Source organism: Plectropomus leopardus, chromosome 1 (assembly GCF_008729295.1).
Source record: "Plectropomus leopardus isolate mb chromosome 1, YSFRI_Pleo_2.0, whole genome shotgun sequence".
NCBI classification, from domain to species: Eukaryota; Metazoa; Chordata; class Actinopteri; order Perciformes; family Serranidae; genus Plectropomus; species Plectropomus leopardus.
In genome coordinates, this window is record NC_056463.1 from 24,928,638 (window position 1) to 24,944,834 (window position 16,197).

Genomic DNA, 16,197 nt, shown 5'->3' on the forward strand with positions numbered 1-16,197 from the left:
GTGATCGCGGATCGTAAAGCAACTTTAATGATACGTAGCGCCACCTAAAGCAGCGGAGGACGATGATGCAAAACAATCTCAATACTATGATAGGGGCAAAAAAGCTAGAAAAATTCTGTTCAATTTTCCATGGATCCATTTTTTAAATTCCATATCTTTTATAATATTTTTTTCTGGTTATGTTTTCTAATATTATTATCTTTTTGTCAAGTCAGTTTATGTTTTTTTTTCCCTTTCCTTTCTTTTCTTTTATTGAAACCCAATTGTTCCTTCCCCCTTTTTTGGGGAATGATATGACAGTATATGTTGGTCCTCCAGCAACTTAAGCAGTCATTTCACAAACACTCAATTCAGGAGCCACAGCCCTCGAAGGCAACATGCTGATTTCTGCTGATATCACAATTTTTTTTCAATTTTAATTGGCAATTGAACGTGTAGTTGAAGTATTGCTCTTATTTTGAAAAATGAATAAATATGACGTGATTTGGAAAGCATAGCATTTTAGTCTCCATCTTCTAGTGGGCCATCATAAGAGTTTGAATAATATGATATTAATTAACCTAAAAGAGACTTGATGATCACTATAATTAGGTGAGGAAAAAAAATGGATATATCGACATTGGCCATATTAGTTGCTATATATCGGCATTACAGATATTGGCTATATATATATATATACATATATATGTATATATATATATATATATATTATATAATGCGCCGCTAGACTAAACCATTTTGCATATATAGGGGGAGGGCAGCACTATTTTTTAAATATTTTTATTAATTTTTTTGTTTATATAGTGACACTCAGACACTTTTAATTGAGTTATAGCACTGATTACTTAGAAATCAAAAACTGCAAAGAAAACCACTATGACACTTTTACTTCTTCTTCTTCTTCTTCTTTTACTGCCTCCTTTGGCTTCTATACGCTACAATGCACTGGCCTAAGTTTTACATTATTATAGTAGCCTACAAGTTTTCACATCAATTGTCTAAAAAAGATCTCTTTCTATTAAATGATATATGGAGTTAAAACTGGATGCCCAAGCAGTGATATTGTGGCAGCTAATGGGGTGGGAATATTGCTAGTTATAGGAGCAGGTTGCGGAGGAGGAAGTGGGTATACTCTCATATATTCCAATGGATTTTTGGCTATAAGTGAATATTCTGTGAACAGCCAGAAAAAGAGGTATATCCTGTATACGTGCATATACCCTCACTACACCTGTGTGCTTTCCCATGGAGTATTGCATCCTATTGTGGACAAGTATTCTATACTATATCACCTTCTTTTCTTCAACACCAACATCCTTTATTCAGGGTGATTTACCTTTGTTTACTTCCCATTCCTGCTGTGACTCATTATGTAACTTCATACCAGTCTTTGGCAGCTTGTCTTTATGCTCATTGCAGAGAACAAGCAAAACTGTCTTATAAACGTTTTGTTTTCCCCATAATGAACTTTTCTCTGTCTGCATGGGTAAATAAAGGAATAAAATAATGAATATTTTATTTTTGTGTTTTTTCATTCACATGACCCATCCCTCCTGGGATTGTTCAGACACATTAAAAAAATAAGAAACCAAACATTTCAGTATGTAAAACCACCATCATCCAACAGCACGACATTCTGTCCATTCTGATAAATTTTTGTACCTGACAGAATTACCTACTCGACATTAAATTACATTTATACAGGTGGTAGTCCATTCTGATAGATATAGATATGGATACAGATAGATATTAACATATTAAATCACCATGTGCTGTAGCTGAATCTGAGCTGAACAGTTTTCAATGGTTTAACTTGCTCTTCTGATGAAAGTGTGACTTTTGTTTCTGCTGAAAATCTGGCAGTGAGCCAGAACGCAAAATACACCAGGACCTGAAACCAAAGCAGCTACGTAGAATTAAACCACCATTAACTTTATTATATACAGTCATACTTTTTTCTACTGTGACGTTTTAAAATGTATTTTGCAGAGAGAGAAACATGTCTGATTGTAAATGGTAAGATAGTGCCTCTTTTTTGTAATATAGCCTGTGTGAGAACATATTTCCTGTTGCCCAGTTTTTATTTCACAATAGATGTGTGTCAAATGTGCTTCAAAATAATGGGGCAGAGCTCTATAAAAATGAAGAAGTAAAACATGGCATGATTACCATAATGTTGAAAGCAGTCTAGCATGCTCTGTATTCACTCAGCTGTTGGGTGTTTGAAAAGCTTCAGTAATAACTTTATGACAACAGTAGAGGGCACTGTGTAATCACTCAAACTGCTCCCCTTTACAACACAATGCTTCCTAAAAACACTTCATGACTTTATGCATGTGTGTCTCCTCTAGTAAAGGCATTATAAATTAATGCAGAAAAACTACTGATCTTATATTGAATTTTTGACTCATCCACAGGCCTGGATCTTAATCCTGCACTCTTTCCTTATTTTCCTCTATTTGGTTTACCACATAGGCCTACACTTAAATTAACGGACCTTTTGACTGATATGCAGACTGACAGAAATGACTGCAGATCACTTTCTAAACACATGTGGGTCAGGAAAAAAAGAGCGGCAGGGGCCAAAAAGTGCACATATTGAATATTCAAAGATCAGAGTCGTCATGACACAGATCAGCTGCCTTGTTTGTCAACATCCATGTCCATGTGCCGAAGCCTCACATAATATCCATCTGTAACTCAGTGCTTTTCTTAATCTCCATCCTGAAATGCTTTTAACTTGTCGGTAGTTTACTTCGTTAATTAAGGAGTTAATTAGGAGGTTAATTAAGGAATTAAAGAAAATAAGTGCACAGAGCCACTCACTTGTCACTTGTTGAGCTGTTTGGGTTAATAATTGAGTTGACTGTTCAATAATGTTTTCTGTAAATTTCATTTACTCGAGCAGAGTGGAGGATTTAGTGCATATAGTGATGAGGGTTGCAGATTGCAACCAGCTGACACTTCCTCCATGTGCCAAATGTGAACTCCTGGTTAGATTGCTTCAGTTTTCATTGTTATCCACAGAGGTCTCCTCTTCTCCAAAGCAAACAGACTAAGTCATTTAAACCAGTAAAAACACTGAAAAGAAACTGTTTCACATTACTAATTAGAGGTTCTCCAATGCTGTTCGGTTCGTTGAGGAGGGGCTGCTAACTATGGTGGCCAAGATAAAAATGACATGGAAATGTTTTTTTTGTGAATACAAAATGGCCCTATTTAAAGCTAATGTTTGGTTTGTCCGTTCTGGACTTCCATAGCAACATCGCGATGCAACATGACTAAATCCTACAGACTGGACCTTTAAACATCTATTTGGTGTTTCTTTTCTTCACTGTCTAATATAAAACGCTGAGGGGGAAATGATAATTGCTTTACTGTGTTGCCTTTTAAGTAGATACATTTAATTCTATTTCATCTAAAATACTGGAATTAGCCTAAAATAAACCTAGTGCTTCAGTTCAATTGTTCATTATCATTATTGGGGATGCACAATAATATTGGCACATTATCGTTCATCATAATCGGCCAACTTGCCTTTTCCTTTTTTGCACAATGAATAAAGCAGTGGTCGACTGATACTGGCCGATACCGATAACAATAATCGATATTTGTAACTGATATGTATTGACAACAAAACAAAATTTAGAATTTGAAATATAACAAACTTGAACACAAAACTTTGTTTAAATACCTTTAGCAAATGTTTAATCAAAACTTAAACTTTAAAATTAATATACAGCAAGTTCCCAGCAACTTTTTTTTTTATAAAACCAAGTGAAGATCTAAAAAAAATGAATAAATAAAAACAGCTCCTTTACAAAGTAAAAGTTCCTCCCATGCTAACACAGACTAATACAGACAATTGGCAAAATGCCAAATATCGGCCCCAATAATTGACTAGGCCAATAATCTGTTGACTACTACTAAAAGGCATTGTATTTGGTGTACATGTTTATTTCACTACAGAAGAGACTTGATGATCACTAATATTAGGCAGGGGAAAAAGAAGATAAATCAATATCTGTATCAATTATCACCCAAATGATTCATTAAATATCGGCAAAAATCAAATATCGTGCATCCCTGATTATTATTATTATTATTGTTTTATCAACATTTCTAAAACCTAAAAAAATACCATGGGAGAAAAATAAGGACTTTAACGTTCTCAATGATAAATAGACCCTTGATTCTTATTCTGAAATGTTACTTTATATGTCAAAAACACACAACCACATCATCCTAACAGCATCCATAAAACAATTTTACAAACCTCCATCCAAAAAGTCCAGTTTTCTCCCTCCACACAGGCAGCCGTCTACATGCCACTCAGCCGGAGCCTCTGGATGTGTATTGGCCTGTGGATGATGAGGGGCAGGCCGGCCCCGCCCTCCTCCAGATGTGCGCCTCTCTCCTGTCTCCTCAGTCCACTGCTGGCTTCAGCGCAGAGCGGAGCCTGGGGAAGTCAACAGGAGGAGAGTAACAAGTATAAACAACGAGGAACCGACTTCCTCCGCCGGGGGGTCTGCGCCAGCCGCATCTCACTCGATCTAATGAGTCGTGACTTTATCGGTAGCCCATGAGACGGAATTTGCCCCAGGTGGGAGATTTCGTGTTACCTGGCCGGAATCAGACGCAGAGCTGATGGAGAGAGGCGGACCGGCTGAGTGCGCAGCGCTGCTGAGCAGAGAGGTTCATTCAGCGCAGAGCTGCTGACAGGGAGCGGTCTGCTCTCTCGCCCGACCTGTGTGAATACTCAGTTTTTAAAAAGAAGTGATTCAAGAGGCAACAAACCGTGGAAAAAGAAAAACATCCAGGATTTTGTGCTCCTTTCCGGCGCAATGGGGATGTAACCGGTGTCCATATGCATTTGGAAGCGGCGTGAGGTTGCCTCCAGATTGAGAAGAGCAAACTGCAGGGGCGTGTGGTTAATTGAAATCGATCCGGTGTTCTCGTTTTGAATGTGAAGCAGCAGCAGAGGTTTTTTCTCCTCTCCTGCCTCCCCTCCTCTCACCTCCAACATGACTTCACTGTCGGGGACCAAGGAGAGGTCTGTGAGCAGCCGGAGCAGAAAATATGGGGTAGGTTACTCACGACAGTAGCTGAGAGGTGGACACACCTCTGTTAGCTCTAAGCCTGGTGAACATAAAAACTTATCATGCGTTCAGTGATGCATGCACTTCACCTCACACCAACCATCATTAATAAGATAGGTTAATCACCTTTTCAGGCTGATGTAAACCAGCGGCATGTTCAGACTTTTTTTTTTTTTTTTAACTGGGGTGGCCCAAGAAGGGCAAGGACATATGCAGGGGTGGCATGAAGTATGAGCGCTGCTGCGGGCTGAAATGTCGACATACCTTTAATTTACAATTTTTGAGTACTCATACCTACTTTAATAACTAGCATTGTAGTGTCTTACATAGTTGTTTATAGTTTAGTTTAAAAAATAAATAGACCAACCACAACACAACAAAGTGACACTACACAAATGTAAAATAAAGCTTCTGTACTTTGTTAAAGAAATTGTTCCTCCAAAAGTAAATAGTGCAATAGCAAGTATAAAGTGCCAAAAAAATAAAATAAATAAGCTGTGTGAACACTTTTCTTTAACAGTTGTATCAATTTATTAGTAAAATTAGTCAGGCTAGCCACTACTCTTGCACATTACCTCTCAAGTATTTAAGGCTGAATTGCACCTATAAACGAAAATTCAATTTACTGGTCAAACAGTTCAAACTGACTGGGCAGATAGCCAATTACAGAGGAATGGTACCTGAGGTGGCCTATCAGATTTCAGGGGTGGCCTGTGCTACCCCATGCCATTTTCTAGACACGCCCCTGACTTCGACAGCAGACTCATTCGATTTGTACTCATGCTGCTCATTATTAAGTGATCACATTGGTGTCACAACAGTGGCATGTATTTAAAGTGATAGATCTCCCACATCTCTTAATTATCACTAACTGAGAACCAATCAGGTGTCACACTCACACCTGTGTCACTGCCTACCTCCTACAGCCTAATTAGTGTTAATTTCCAACATAGGGTTGTCTCACATTATACCCACCTCTTCACTTGGAGATTATCAAGTATTCCCACCTATCAGCCTACTCATTGCTTCCTTATTATAGCTCTTGTGAGGATTTAAAGTAGCTATAGGACCCAACCTCCGCAGCCACCACCACATCAATGAGTCTGCCCTCTCTGACTGGATTTGCCAAGCTGCAAAAGATCTAATTTTCAACTCTGTGCGGCTTATTTGATGTTTCCATGTGGCCGTCTGAATAGAGAAAAATAACACGGGTCTCCACACGGAATCTGACTTAATCCTATTTAGATGGTGATAAAGCATGCAATATGTTGACCGTCTCAACTTGGGCTGCAGCACCGTCACAGTAAATGTTTAACATTGCTTCCTGTTTGTGTGTTTTTTGTCGGACCATTTGATTTTTTCCCAAATGTTAGTTTCGACCTCTTGTCTACCCACTAACTGTCCATTACCTCTGTGTGCGTGCTGGCATGAGAGTGACAGTGACGATCTGTATGTTCAGGTTATGAGCTTCTTTCCAAAACAACATACCATCTGTAAATTGTTGGCATGTGTGGTAGGGGGGAGCGGGGTTGGTTGGGACAGGGGGACTTTAGCCAATTAGAAAGCAATTATGTCTAACTATTTACAAAAAATATATAAATAAAAAGCAAGGCTGTCAGCGTTAATGCATTAATTGCAATGCGATTTAAGTCTTTACATAACGTGTTATTTTTAAAAATTGCGTTAATCTGTGTTCGACATTCCTGTCTTTAAGAGTCTGTACCGGGCTGAGATTTAAAGCTAGAGTGATGATAGTCTCTGTGGCAAATATGCAAATCCTAGGACAGAGAAGGAATGGCCCTCTCTACTTCCCCTATGAGTGGCTAGTACTTGTTTCCTTTGTTGACTGGATTGTTTAGGTTTAGGGTAAGAATGTAAGGGTAAGCCAAACAGAGGCAGAGTAATGCGGGTCATTCCTTAGCCATCCTAGGATTCGCAAATTCATATCCTGTGGAAGCAGAATTTTAGTAAAAACGCACTCCTTGTATATTTGAGGAAATCGTGCCTTTCATGTTTTGGCTAGGCGCTAGAAAATGTGATACATTGTTAGCAGACACCTGTATCTGTTCGGAGATCAAAATATTTTCATTATGTGAGCATTGAAAGGTTATTTTCTGTCAAAGCAAATCCATCACAACCGACCCCGCTCTTCCCTACGCATGGACACTGAAGCTCTGAATCAGGCTGATATTTTTTAACTGGACTCATTTGCTTTTGACTCTGATGAATTTCTGATTCGTTTGTGAGAAGACCCACAAACAATGGGTGATTTGTTGAATTCATCAATATATGTAGCCTACTGAGTATAGCAAGGTGGATATAGTGAACACACATCATTAAATTGCTTTACAGGCAAAATGCAAATAGTTTGACTTTTAATTTGCATGATACAAGACATTTGGCCTGACCCCCTCCTCATTATTTTATCCTCATTTCTGTGCAGCCTGTTGTGTGCACTGTGATGAGTGGGATGTTGCACATTTTCATACAATCTAGGCTTTTTGTATGGAGTTACAAAACCTATGGGGAATTCATCCATTGGGGTATTAATTAATATTATTTACACCTGCCAAAATGTCTGCCATTAAAAAGGCCTATTAGTCAAGTTTTAACTTCTTACATTTCTGCAGATGCCCGACACCTCCCCGACCAAATCTGCCTCCTTTTTCCCTGACACATGGTACCGAAAAGCTTATGAGGAAAACACCCGCTCTGGCACACGCCCCGCCCCAGAGGGCGCCGGCTCCATGCCGAGCTCCACAGGTACCCCGTCCCCAGGCTCAGGAATCTCCTCACCAGGGTCCTTCTCTGGATCACCAGGGACCATCTCTCCAGGGATTGGGACAGAGTCGCCTGGTTCACTGGGTGGCTCCCCGGGTTTTGGGACAGGATCACCAGCCTCAGGCAGTGGAAGCTCCCCTGGTAGTGAAAGAGGGATATGGTGTGAGAGCTGCAATGCTCAGCTGACAGAGCTGAAAAGACAAGCACTGAAACTGCTCATCCCTGGACCGTACTCCAGCAAGGTAATAACTGGATTGTCTGCGTGTCTGTGGTGTGTATGAACATGTGTGTCTAAAACCTACTGCATGTGTTTACACTACCTGCTTTTTCACACGAATCGAGCTGGATATGCTCAGTAGCACAGCCTCCAAAAATAACTTGTTCCTTCATTAACTGTGGCATTTGGACAGTGACACATATTAACTTGATTGCTCATGAAAGACTGGGCCTCTAATCATTCCCTTGCTTACTGCATTGCTGTGTAGTCAGAGTTATTGTTCTCATAAATCATCAGGATGACCAGCTGTGGAAAGGAGTGGAGACTGAACAGCCTTTGGGATTTAGCATCATTATTGCATCTGAAGCTGTAAATCTATTACTGACACAGGGGCCAAATACAAAATAATAGATGACACAGACAAGAGTATTTAGATTTTTGTCTTGGAGTTCTCCGTTTTACCTGATTGATCCTATCACCAGAATTGACTGAGCTCACTTTTTTCTATATTGTTTTTCTCATTTGAGGGAATTAACATGATGGATGACTAAAAGACCACTTTGAGCAGATATTAATCGATATAGATAGATAGATTGCAGCCTTTTTCTAATTTTCTTTGACAGGTGATTTTTTTTTCTTTGGGTAATCCATATAATCAATTTTAATTCCATTAGTATAGGGATTTAGTGGCATCATGAGCCCCAGAGTGGTGTGAGCTGATTTATGATATGGTATCTAATCATATATTTTACACATTTATAATTGTGTGTGTATAAATATAATCAGTTTATCAACAAATGAAACCTGTGCTAATAACAACTAAGATTGTTGAAACAACAGGAAGGGAAGCCTGCACGACATTTGGTGTTACTTCAGATGACTATATGTGTTTGATGCAAGTTGTGACCAGGTAATTGTTTTGCAAGTCCCAAATAATTTCCAAATCCGAAATTTTGAGTATTGAGTCTTGAGAAAATCATAATGCACGCTTCACCAAATGTAATGCCATTGTAACAACAGAGGTTGGTGCGTTTCCGTCTTTAAGTTTTTGAACTGCACGTTTAACACAGCCTACTGCAATTCGTTATTTGTTTACCATCCATACTTTTTGTACATACGCAAAATTATCCTTGGTATTATTTCTTAAAACTTGTGATCAGTGACGTAACATTAATATTTTATGGTTCTCTCCTGCCACTTGATTGAATGCTGAAAAATATGTAACAATGTGGATCTTGAGAATTTCAGTTTGCTGGGAATGGATAGTCTTAAAGTTCAGGAAATATTTTGATTTGTGATTCACTTTTTAAATAACAATTTTTAAAGTCCAAGTAAAGTCACGAGTCACTGGCGTTTAAGTCAAAGTCGAGTTAAAAGTCTTTTTTGATTTTGTTAAGTCGAGTCAAAAGTCATCAAATTTAGGACTAGAGTAACCCCCTCTGAACATTATCACAGAGCGATAATTACATATTGTTTTGATATTGGTTTGGTTGGTAAAGAAAAATAAAAAAAAAACAAAAATGTGGAAGGCATGAAAAAAAACACACACTGAAAGTCCATCTGGCAGAGCTTTGGACTGCACAATTTTTCAGCACGTTGCCTCTGGGTTCAATGTTCCTCTGCTGCAGTTGACTGGATTTTAGTTATGAATGTAGTGGGGCCACACCACAGACTTGGAGTTAATTGGTAACAAATAAGCATGTGTTATGCACAATGGGGCTAATAAAGTGCATCCGGCGAGTGTCAGTCAAATATGGGACTACAGTGGGACAGAGAGACTTACTATAAAGCGAGTAAGACAGAGACAGAGGTGTAAACACTGGGTCCTCATTAGCTCAACAACATGACAGTTGGAAATTGTTAGGAACAGTGGGGGTTAATGGGGACTGTTGGTGGGCAGACCACTAATTAAAATGTAATTTGTGAGGTTGGGTTTAGGCTGATTAAAGCTTCCCCATTGTGGTTAACTTCATTGCAGTGGAGAATAAACACATGCACATAACTTACAGTATTTTAATCGGTGTAGCTGCTGTATTACTTTAATGTATTTGCACATAATTAAAACTGAGTAGAGTACTCCTGTAACAGTTGCAACTATGAAAACTGACTTAAAAAATATCACTGAACCTAGTACACAAAACTATGATACACAGGCTAAAAACACCAACAAAATGTTTGGCTTGAGAATTTTGTCAACGAAAAAGTCTTTACTACCCTTATCTTGGTGTGCTTGACAGATTCAAACTCAAAACTATGACTTAGAGAGTGGACTGCAGAAGTGGCAGTCTGTAAACAAGTGTGTGCTACAATGTGCATGCAGCTCATTAGATAGTCTTAGAGTAATTTCACAGTCAGAAGAGTGCATGTGTGCCTCTGACGTGCTCTTAAACATGTCTTTTTTTTTTAGTTTCACTTTAAGTTTTCCTCCTCAGCTCTTGCTTGTGAGTCCTGAGTGAACTAATTTAGGCTCAGTTGCTGCAGAATTTACTGAATGACCAAATTACATTGCTAAAATTGGGAGTGTTAGTAAAAATAAGTAAAAAAAAAAAACAAAAAAACAACAACTAGCAATTAGATCTGTTGTGGTGCTTGATGCATGGTGTGACCTGTTAATTTAAAACAATCAGGGAAGGTAAACCCCAAATTAAGATGCACTGCCCTGTTGAATCTTTGGAAACCTAATGCAAGATCTGAGTATACAATAAGAGTGCTGATTGACTGGGTCCTAAAACCCAGAACTTCGTTAGCATTTTAGCACTCCTGGCTACCTCCCCTTAAAGTCAATGGGTTTTTTAAAAGGTTTTTTTGGTTAGATGCCTGAAATAAGGTCTGTGGTAAACACGTGTTCAAGAGACTTAAACGTTTTGTGCTATGAGATAAAATACAACAGTTAAAATCCTACTTGTAAATTATGAAGCTTTTTTGTCATAAAAAAAGGCAGTTGCTAACAAGTGGCAAAATGAGACTTAAAAATCATGAAGTGGTGTTTATTTGCCCAGATTTTCTTGCTGAACAAAATGTGTAAGTATCATCAATCTCAGGCTTTTTCAAGAAGGAACCAGGGCTATGTTAACTTCCACGTCTGCCTACAGAAATACATCATACCTGCAGAACTCTATGTGGGGTTTGAGTGTGGTTTCTTCATCATACTCCTCTTACAAGAGTGAACTGACCTGCACAGGTGTTTTGTGTCAGGGAAAAGCTGAACTCATGTCCTTGGTGAAGCAATGTGACCTAATAATCCTCCTCCTTCACCAAATGTGCCAGAACAGCACTTCAGCTGAGTGTGTGTGTGAGTGTGAGTGTGAGTGTGAGTGTGTGTGTGTGTGTGTGTGTGTGTGTGTGTGTGTGTGTGTGTGTCCCTTCCTCTTGTGCTGTCAGCACGAGACCCCATGTTATTCCTCTAGGAAACTGGGACATATGTGACCCCTCACAGCTAGAATAGAAACACACATCCACCAACAGATATACCCCCAACATACATTCATACATGTACACGCACACACTCTCTGAACCATGTAGACCCGTCTCTGTCCCTGGATATGAATACATGATAGGTTATGCTTGACCCATGAACGCACGCACACATGCACGCACACACACACACAAGTACACACACACACACACACACACACACACACACACACACACGGAGCTGTTGATACTATGCTAATGATGACCTTCACCGTTCTTACTGTTGAATATTTTGCTGTTTACAGTTCTCTCTCTCTGTGTGTGTGTGTGTGTGTGTGTGTGTGTGTGTGTGTGTGTGTGTGTTGTGCTTGGAGAGCATTTAGCATGTTTGTGTGGCAGTCTGTTCAAGCATTCTGTGAATACAGAAACAACCACAAACACATACACACAAGCCTCCATGTTCAAATTTGTTACTATGCTTAAATGTCATGATATTTGATTGCGGCAGACGCATCGGTGTTTGCGTGTATGCTCATCCACTTGTTTGTCTGATAAGCAGCTATGAGTGCAAACAAAGTAGGGTTTTTGTGTGTGTGTGTGTGTGTGCTGTCCCAAATAGTTGGAAGCACCACAGATTCATTCATAACACTGACACTCAAAGTCAACATTTGAATGCTGCACAGCTTTTTAATTTTTCAAATTTTATTTTGCATGTCACTTTACCGAGGTCACTGATGCTCTGTAGACAGGTATCAGTGATGTTCTGGGCAGTTTAAATTACCCCCTGTAGAGCCTTACTGTCCTGGGCCGTGCATGAACCATTCCAGTTGGTGATGTTTCCAGTCAGTATGCTTTCTATTGCTCCCCCTGCAGATGTTAACCAGGATCTTGCTCTGTAATTTAGCTGTCCTAAGTTTTCCTTAGAAAGTAGAGCCTTTTTTTTTGCCAGTAATTGGTCGGATGGGTGTTTTGGTGGAAACTCGCCCAGATATTGCCCAGATATCGCCCAGATATCGCTACTGCGCAGAATCCGGCTCTCAATGACATCACCCTCGCAAGATGGCAACATCCGTAGCCCTGACATTTTAGCCTCACTTAAGCATAGCAGGGCTAAGTGGGGGCATGTCGTCCATCTTAACATGTAGTCTATGGTTGGTACAGCCCTAGTGTGCAGTGTTTATCTGCTATCCATTATATGTTTTAGAGAAAATACCTAATTCATTTATTCATTCATTCATGAGTAGTCTAAAACAGATAAATATAGCATCTGTGGGATTTTTTTTCTGATGTGACATAAATGTTATCCTCAAATTAAACTGAAATTCATTCAGTTGAATTTATTACTGGTAGTCCTCTAGAGAGAGAGAGAGAGAGAGAGAGAGAGAGAGAGAGAGAGAGAGAGAGAGTCAATGAGAGAGAGGGTAACAAAGTGCACCGTTGAGGGATTAGAACGAGCAGAGTAGGTTTTCAGGTTTAGGCTCACACACACACGCAAAATGCGAACTTGTAACCACAGGACTCAAAAGCACATCTGGCTGCACAGCTGCACTCACTTAAGGCCCCTGTCCCTGCTCTACTGGTGTGTATAACCGTAAGTCTGTCTAAGTAAGTGTATTCATCCCTTATATCCACGCCCAAATCATAAATGGATGCAGGGTGATCTGTTTTTGGCTGGTCCAGTTCCGCCCAGGAAAGTGGGTCAGTATGTGTGCGTGCATCTCTGTGTGTGTGTGTGTGTGTGTGTGTGTGTGTGCGTGCGTGCGTGTGTGTTTTAGACACCAGAAAAGTGTCTGTTTCAGATCAGCTGAAAGTCAAAACTGTGTATGTTTATAAAATGAAGCATATACTGTTCCACTTCAGACATAGAAATGAAACCAAAAAAGGACATGTTTGCGAACATTTTCACTCTCTGTGGACCACTCACTGGCAACTTGAGATTTATTGAGATTGCTTTAATCTGTACTGAAGAGTTTTTCAAGTTTAGAATATATATTATATGTGAGCAAATTGTTTATATTAGCAGACACATTATTTGACTGACAAGATTTGTCTGTACATGAAACAGCTGCCAGCAGCTTACACAACACATGCGTTTTGGTCTTTGATGTACATTATTAAGGCTGGAATCACAGATACAGTGCAGTGTCGTGAGCACAGAAGCTTATATTACATTTGGGGAGTCATATTTCGCTTCACGTTGTTCTTAAAAAATCTCTCACAAATCTTTGATCCATGTTATTGATAACTGGACTTTCAATGGTAATCACTGATAACTTTGTCTGTACACCACGGCACATAATAGAGGCAAATAACACTACAAAAACAGACAAAAAAGAAAACATTTAAGTACAAAGCCAGCCCAATTTCTTGCTTATGGTAGAAATATACAAATATAAAGGAAAATGACCAAATCAAGAAAATCTGCAAGTCTACAAATTCAGGCAGGCAAAACAGCTCCACGAATGTGTGGCGTACACAACCAAACCATGTTGCAGTCGTGGTAGCCGGTAAGCAGCACAGTTATGTCTGGTGGAACTGTCCCTCCCAGCTCCCTTACAGTGAAGCTGGCGACGAAGACAGCAAAAAATTGGGATTTATTAATGTCGTACACCAACTTAAGTAAATCATAACATATCAAGTATAGAATTCATCTGCAAATGGCCTAGTTCAAAAAAGTCACTTTTTTTTTTTCTTTTTTTTTTTTTTTACATTTTTTTAATCAAGACTAATGTTTTGGGCATTTTAATTGATAGGACAGTTTTTAAGCGTGAACGTGGGAGAGAAAGAGGGAGCAACATGCAGCAAAGGGCCCAGGCTGGAATCAAACCCGCGGTTGTGACTTAGGTGAAGCAAAGGCTGAGGTTTAAAGCTTCTGATCTGTCTGCTGGTTCAGATGCCTTTTCAAATCCGCCACAACAAATGGGGTTAACACTCTTGTGGATATAATCAATTTAGCTTATCCTAGTCACTTGGTAATTTTCACCCCAAACCAGTAATTTGTCTGTAATTAGTCTGCTTATCAGATCAAATGGTGGAGTGTTATTGCTCTGCAGTCTGTCCTCAAAGGGATGTATGTTTCTGCACACAGGTAGCTAGTTTTCCCATAATAACCAAATCCCATAACACTACAGAGGGAGGCCTCTGGTAACCACGGCAGCTGGTGTTGCCACGGCAGCGACATGTGACAGATGTGAGCCGCATACATATCTCCATCAGCGCTAATGGGCTCCTCATAGCTGTGTGCATGTTGGTGAGAGGCAGAAAGAGGGTGAAAATATATGGAGTCCATAAGAATAATAGCACATGTTTGTGTGGATGTGTGTGTTTTTGAAAAGAGGTAAGAAATAATTTAATAGTGCGTGTGTGTGTGTGTGTGTGTGTGTGTGTGTGTGTGTGTGCGTGCGTGTGTGCACGTGTGTGTGAGAGAAGAGAGCGATCATGCCCTCCTGACGCCTTTCAGGTGTGAAAGACATTACCATATAAAGAGGTGGCTTCATCAATAACAGCAAGACGCTGTGGATGGATGGATGTGTGTCTTTGCGGAAGCGAAGAGTTTCTCACTGGGTTTATGTCAATTTGACCCACCCCCCAGCACACACACATACACATCATCTCAGAATCTATTGTAATTTACTGTTATATTTATCAGAAACAAATAGTACCCAAAGATTAATTAAGATTGTTAAGTAGTTTAAAAATGTAGATACTTTTAATTTAAAAATAACAACGTAGCATATAGTCATTGCTACACTAATTAAACGTTCTGTCTGCAACATTCAGTGCATTAGTATAACAGAAATCCTTGCTATCTAAAGTTATAGTGCAGTAAAGGCTTCCTGAGCAGAGAATAAAGTCACACTACCCCTGTGTGTGTTGTAATATGAGCTTCTCTGTCACATGCGCTTGTTAGTCCATGTGTGTATCCCACCACTGGCTGGCTCATTGCCACAGCTTTGGACTATGCTCATATGGCAGTTACCGATGACAATGTAACAACATCATTGTGAAAGGCTAGCGCCCGCCCTCCACTTCCCCTGGTTAACAACACTAGCTCTGTCAGTACTGTTGCCGTTGTTTAGAGCTGTTTATGGAGTTAGCACCGTTAGCTGCTAGTCGCCGGCTCAGCACCTCTCTGCTAAGAACCGCGTTCAGATAACTCATATGCTCTGAATTTTTCACAGAGCCCCTTTAAAGGTACAGGCACACCAAACTGACATCAAAGAACTTGTGGCAATGAAGGCCAACTGTCGCGTCACCTCACATCACCTGTGTCTCAGCAAAAAAGTTACACTTGAACACACCACAAACACTACAGCAGATGGCCAACGGGCACTTACCTCCTGTGCCTATGTGGGAGGAAGTAACTCTCCACAGCAGGCGGCGGAAGTCTATATTCGTCATTCAAAAAGGGAAACCGAGGACTGACAGGACGGATGCAAGATGCTAGTTAGCCTAACAACAAGACCCGAGCTTGACAAAACAAAGGGTATTTACTGTGTTAGCAAATAATAACACAACATGACAAGTTTGTTTTAATCTCATCCGCTTGGCTTTAGCCCTTTTTTACTTTACTTACCTCTTATGCACTGAGCTTAACCGTCAATCAAAGTGATTTCATTCAATTGCTGTCTCCGACGCTAATTCAACACACTTAACTGACCAAAAAAAAACAAAAAAAAAAAGCTG

The 16,197-nt window shown here is 39.7% G+C and overlaps 1 protein-coding gene across 1 annotated transcript in view; it reads left to right on the plus strand.

The window, feature by feature from the left end:
- Positions 1-7,987: 7,987 nt before the first annotated feature.
- Positions 7,988-16,197, plus strand: part of LOC121944145 (putative protein TPRXL) — a 50,335-nt gene continuing 42,125 nt past the window's right edge. The window contains exon 1 of the mRNA XM_042487842.1: positions 7,988-8,122. The gene's annotated coding sequence lies outside the window, so the exon portion shown is untranslated. The remainder of the gene's footprint in view (positions 8,123-16,197) is intronic.